The 5,937-nt window shown below is 44.8% G+C and overlaps 1 long non-coding RNA gene across 1 annotated transcript; it reads right to left on the reverse strand.

Moving 5' to 3' along the window:
• Nucleotides 1-230: 230 nt before the first annotated feature.
• On the reverse strand, nt 231-5,488 carry LOC146544923 (uncharacterized). The gene is made up of 3 exons (XR_014882088.1): nt 4,483-5,488; nt 3,160-3,375; nt 231-1,448 (listed from the first exon to the last, which is right to left on the reverse strand). It is a non-coding gene; the product is annotated as an uncharacterized LOC146544923 (long non-coding RNA).
• Between the last annotated feature and the right edge of the window lie 449 nt (nt 5,489-5,937).

Below are 5,937 nucleotides of genomic sequence, written 5' to 3' on the forward strand. Positions count from 1 at the left end.
CTGAGAAGCCGGCTACTTTCCTGTGGTCCCGGTGGTGTCTTTCATGATAATAGGAAGCTACTTGTGTGCCTTGGAGGAGCCTTGGAGGCACAGGGCCTGAGCATCTCCCTCAGACACCACTGCTCTCTGAAGGAACCCTTCAGAGGCTATTCAGTACAGGGGACATTATGCAAAGCCCTGCAAAGGGTCTACTTCCCCCTGGCAACCACAGAAGGGTGTTAACTCATGCATGGTCATCAACAGCCCAACTTTAATGATCAGGAGTCCCTTCGTTATCGTTATGTTTTACAAGACATGTTGCTCAGGTAGCATGGTGATGTGAACCATTAAAAAAAAAATTAAAAAAAAAATCCGAGGAGAGTAAGAACTGGTACCGCAACGCTCCAGACCTCCAAGCAGTGAATCCACATACCCTGAGGAGAGCTTGAAGTGTGAGTGAAGAGAGCTTGAAGAGTGAGCACATACACTGCCCTGCCTGGAATCGTAATGTAGAATGGGATCATCTCAAACCCATCCCATCTAGGCACTCATCCAAGTTTTAAGTGTTCTGCAAGTTCAGACACAAGAGAAACATTTTTGCCCTTTCTGCTTTGCCCTCGGATGGGAGAAGAGCAGCAGAGCCTGGGTGGGAAGAACATGTAGAGGACCCCACCAAATGATGTCCTTGAGAATAACAACCAGTCTTGGTGACCTGTTTCTCCCTCCTGAACTACACAGAGCCCTAATGCCAATAAAGCCCTTCTGCTTCTGGAGAAAGGAGCATCTCTGATTCTTGACAAGCTAGGATGCCAGATGTTGACACTGATGAGGAGTATACTGCCAACTTGCCAGCTTCGTGAAGTTGGCATGTTAATTACACCTAAATGTATAGAAAATTTGGATCAGATCTAACTCCTCGCAATTATAACTTCCTATCTGGATGGCAAAAGCATGGAGTTCACAATGCATGGAGTAAAACAAACTACATGTTCAGAGCAGCAGGAGAAAGAGCTTCCTAAGGAGTGGGGAAAAGATAGAAAAAAAAGAAAAAAAAAAGAAGAGTGCTTTTCTTATCTCTTATCTCATTTTAACTTGGTGGAACTGTAACATGTGCCCTATTGCATAGCTGAGTGTGCCTAGAAACTCTTTTTGGAGATCACTTCTTACATGTGGGATTTTCTTGTTCACAGCCTCTTTCACAGGCTTGCTGAGCCATATTTCAGTGATCCCTGATGCTCCCAAGAGTCAGAGATACACAATAGCACAATAGCAAAGGGGGTTCTCATTTGATAGCACTTCATAACATTCTTTCATCCCTTCTGGATGCAAGTTTCTACTTTCTAGAAGCTGTCCTCTTCTTGTCCATTCTCTGCTCAATCCTCTCCTAGCAGTTCTTGCTCTCCCATATTCCATGGGCTCTCCCATATTCCATGGTAACAATCGATCCTGACACCACTTCCACCAACAACCTGTTTGAAAGATAAAAATGAAGGAAAGGATGCAGTGGGGAGAGTTAGTTAAACTGATTAAAAAGCTTTTAGTAAGAGCTTGATACAAGATTTTCAACAAGGAAAGATAGCTCTGGCCCAAGCCAGGAGATGTCTCCTTTCTGTGATCTAAACCAATGATACAGAAGTTCTGGATGTTCTAAGTTGTTACTTTTTTCATTGCTTGGATGAATTAGAGAAATAGGACGTCCACAAACATGTCCCTAAACCATTCCAAATAAAGACTTTAGCCAAACTTTAGCCCTCCAAAAATCTCACATGTCAATCAGTCAGCAGGCTCTGACAATGATTCGGGGGAGGTCCTTTGCAAAAATTCATTTCCATTTGAAAACAATCAAAAGGTTCAGTCTTGACCTGGAAATGGATTTGCAAACAAGTTGAGCTCTTTGTGACACTGAACAGATCTAAATAACTTGTAAAGCAATCTTGATGTCCCCCATGTCCCCCATGCTCTTCAGCATAGTTGTTGCTGTCATCTTAGTATTTCCCTGAGAGTTTGAAAGAAGATGAGAAACATCATATTATAGAAGCCATTTTGGGGGGAAAAAAATCACAATGTTTTCTTTGTCATCTTGCAAGCAAGAACAGAGCTAGATTTTTTGCTTCAAAATTTGTTATTTTCAGGCACTACACCGTGCTGTTTTCAGGCACTGCAATCTTACATCATTAAAAATGTTAATTCCTGAAGCACATTGGATTTTAACTGGCTGCATCCACAGTGCTGTAGGAAAGCCTGACCGGGAAGTGACCAGAAGCCCTGCAAAGCCCAAGCCATGCACTATCCCTGTGCAGCCATTCCCAATTCCAGGTACAGAGCAGTTGTAGGTCAGCACATGCTCGGCCACACGCAGCATGCCCTGAATCAAGGAAACCACATCACGGTAGGAGGAAAACCAGATGAGCACCAGACAGGGTTGGTCATGAGAGCAGGCTCAGGCCCAAGCACACATTCAGGAGGTACATCCCTGATGGAACACAGTAGAGGCAGCAGCTATTCTGGCAGCAGTAATCAAAGCCCAAGTTTCCAGTAGGCTTTTAAAAGTGTCAGACCTCCTGTACTGGCCCAGAGATGAAGGCACATTCAGAAGCTATTTATTGCACTTCAGGTTCTGTTTTCACTCCATAAAGAAAATAAATGTTTTGGCCATGAACACAGTCAGTTGTTTGGCTTTTGCTATGCATTCGTGGGGAAACTTCCTAGTAACATCTTGCATTGTCATCAAATACCACAAATTTGTTCCTTTCCACTGAGTTAGGCTCAGGCTTGAATTCTTGATTCATAGACTTTGAACTTGACTCAGGGTAACATAGTTTTATCTGAGGTTCGCAGTCTCTTAAGGCCATCGAGGGCCAGCCAGAACATCTCGTCTGACCTCCTGCCACCTCGAGGCCACAGACTTCCTCAGTTCGAGAGTTGCACTTGGTTTCAGCAAATCTCTGCTAGCAGTGCCAGGAGAAACCCCAAGATTTTTGTTTTCCAGTAAAAAGGAAGTCTAGATATTAACTGGCTGATTTTTTTTTTACCAATGTAATTTTGAGAGTAGGAGCTTGTAACACAATGGATAGTACAGCAATGACAGCAGAGTAGCAAGGTCCCAGGCTGCAGCAAGTGAGGATTTGCATAAATACAAAAGCTGTGGACACACAGAAATAAAGGAAAGAAGCCGTTTACCCTTAGAAGACCTCACAGGTAGGCATGGATCTCCAGCAAGATGCCTTTGCCTGCACTGCCAACCCTTAAATGAGGTCTGGGAAGGAGATCCTGGCTCCACTCCTTCTGGTCACTCAGGTGCACTGCATGCACCTGAGCTCTTCTGGGTTGGCCCTGCCTTCCCACCAGGTGCTCAATCACTGGTTCAAGCCATCACTTAGCATTTCCACTATAGAGCTACACAAAGACAAAATTATGGTAAAATCTCCATTACTCCAGTCACAGAATCATAGAGTCATTAGTTAAGGTTGGAAAAGACCTCAAAGATCAACTTATCCAATCACCAACCCACTCCCACCATGCCCACTAACCTATGTTCCTCAGTGCCACAACTCTTGAACACCTCCAGGGTGTTCCTTTCATCCCATCCAGATGAGGACAGACCAGACCATGCCTGGCTGTTCTCCTGGTTCTCAGTGGGAGCTCAGGACAAGGCCTTTCATGCCAGCCATTCTGCCACATCTGCTGCATTGGCACTGGAGCACTTCCCTGACTCTTATCCCCCCTCTCTCCACACAGTTCTCAAATTCAGAAGCACAAATTAGACCTGAAAAAATATGACTTCTGAAGGCTATTCACATTTAATAAAAAAAGCTGAGTTCTCTCTGTAACTACAAGCAAGAAACTACATTGTAAAAACTGAGCTCATTCATAAAGAGAAACAAAAGGGGAGGCTGTGTGCAAGGAGCAATTCACAGAGCACAGCTACAGCAGCTCTGGCCGTTCACATCCTCTGCAGATCTTCAACACCCATCTGCTTAGGCTGTTCTCAGGAAACATGCATGGGAGAACGGAAAGGAAGGTGAGATGATTTCCGCTCTTGAGTATGAAACAGCAATGACATGATGATTTACGAGATACTTTTCTCTTGCTTTCACCATCTAGAGAGATTCAAACTGCCTAGTTGGTATCAATACTTATGGCCAAATTCCTGTGGCAGAAATTCTTGCTGAGTCAAGCTGGTGGAAAAACAGAAATTCTGCTTTGTGGGAAATTCCAGGAACTCTGTTTTCTCCCAAAATTAATTGGAAAAGTCAGAGATCAAAACCTTTTGCAGAACGACATTACCAATATTGCTTGAGTATTTGGAAGAAAAGACAGGCCGGTCTGAGTTTTCCAAGTCACAGCTTTCTGACAAATAAGCCAATTATAAAAACTTTTGGACATTTCTGTGCTGCAATTCCCAGAGCCACACCACGCTGCAGTAAACAAGTGCAGCATCGCAGACAGCATCAGATGGCCCTGCAGAAAGCAGTGTTCCCAGTCTTCCCCTAGCAGACACACCTGGTTGGACGAAGATTCCTTTCCTGTCAGAGCCAGTCGTTGGACTCTCTTCTGCTATCTGTGCAAGGTGAAAGTACGTTTATATTGTGAGTACTTTCGCCTTCCACTGTCGTTACCTCTCCCACTCACTGCGTGTGTTCCAGTGCAAAGGAAGTTACAGCTGACATAGGAGAGGGACAGGCTTTTAAGATGTTCTCCAGAGCCTTGAAACAAAGGCTATCACAAGGAACTCTCTGTGCTCCTTCCTGTGCAGAGAGTACACACACACCCACACGGCAGCTCCTGAAGCCTGAATTGTGCAATCCTGTTCAGTACCAGTAAGGCTTCAAGCAAATAGTCCTGAATGCTCGTTGAACTGAGATCACAAGGCTGAGTAAGAGTGACTTCATCCCTGCATCCTTTCACTTCATCAGGAATGGGAGTAATGGTCAGCAGCAGGCGGCTTTGTGAGGTGGTGCTCCGAGGACACAGTGTTTCCAGTGTGATAGCACATGGGAGTGCAGCTTCCAACACCCTGGCTGGAACTGGGGTGGGAAAAACAGCAAGAACTGACCAAGGCTCGGCATCGCTCTTCTATGTCAGAGCTGCAAGGGCTTTCCCTATTTCAAAGCAGAATAAACATTTCATGAAGTAGAAAGATCTAGAATCAAAGATTTCATGAAGCAACCTCTGGACAAGGTTTCTCAAGTGCCAGGGCACCATGAAGGATGGTTTAACGGATATATGATGAATTAATTGTTCTGCTAAATCCTGCCAGCACCTCTTGCTTCCAGATTGCTCAAAGGCATATCTGTAATAGTTGCAAATGCAGGCACTAAGAGTTACACTATGAGGTGCTGGAGAACTAAGAAGTGAATTTACCAAGGGCCAAAGTTGTGTGAGCAAATTCAGTTCTGGGGAGTGACTTTTAGTGAAGCTTAAATGGTCTGGAAGAGAAGAGGTGTGAAACTTCCTAAAAGCTTCATCATTCTCACTAATTCTCCCAGACAGGAGAACCAAAGGCTAAGTGACTTGACCACATTCCTCCTCCCACCCTATTCCCTGTTTAGGAAACAGGCACAGCAGTGTGCCACAGTGTTGAGAATGACCTGTTGTTGCAAAATTACCAAAATTAGTGGATACTAGTGGATACCCAGGAAGCAGGGTCGATAGAGTAGTGCAAGAGGAGAGCCAGATTTTCCCTAGGTCTTCTACTGCAGGAGCGAGACTTGATGAGCAAGGTTTATGCTGTCGAGGGTTCATCTTCATGACTGTCTATATGCCATTATCCCTCCCAAGTTATCTGACTTTGTAAGAGAGGGGTTATGCCTTTCTGGCTCCCCTTTGTGCTTTTGGAAGCTTATCCTACAGCCCCAAGTGCTGTGCAGGAAACTGCACGCTATACAAACCCTTTCCCAGAGAACTGGCAGGAGAGCTGTCTCTCCGAACTAGGGCAAAGGGGGTGAATTATAGGAA

The sequence above is a fragment of the Meleagris gallopavo genome, chromosome 2, assembly GCF_905368555.1.
Source record: "Meleagris gallopavo chromosome 2, MGAL_WU_HG_1.1, whole genome shotgun sequence".
Lineage (NCBI taxonomy): Eukaryota > Metazoa > Chordata > Aves > Galliformes > Phasianidae > Meleagris > Meleagris gallopavo.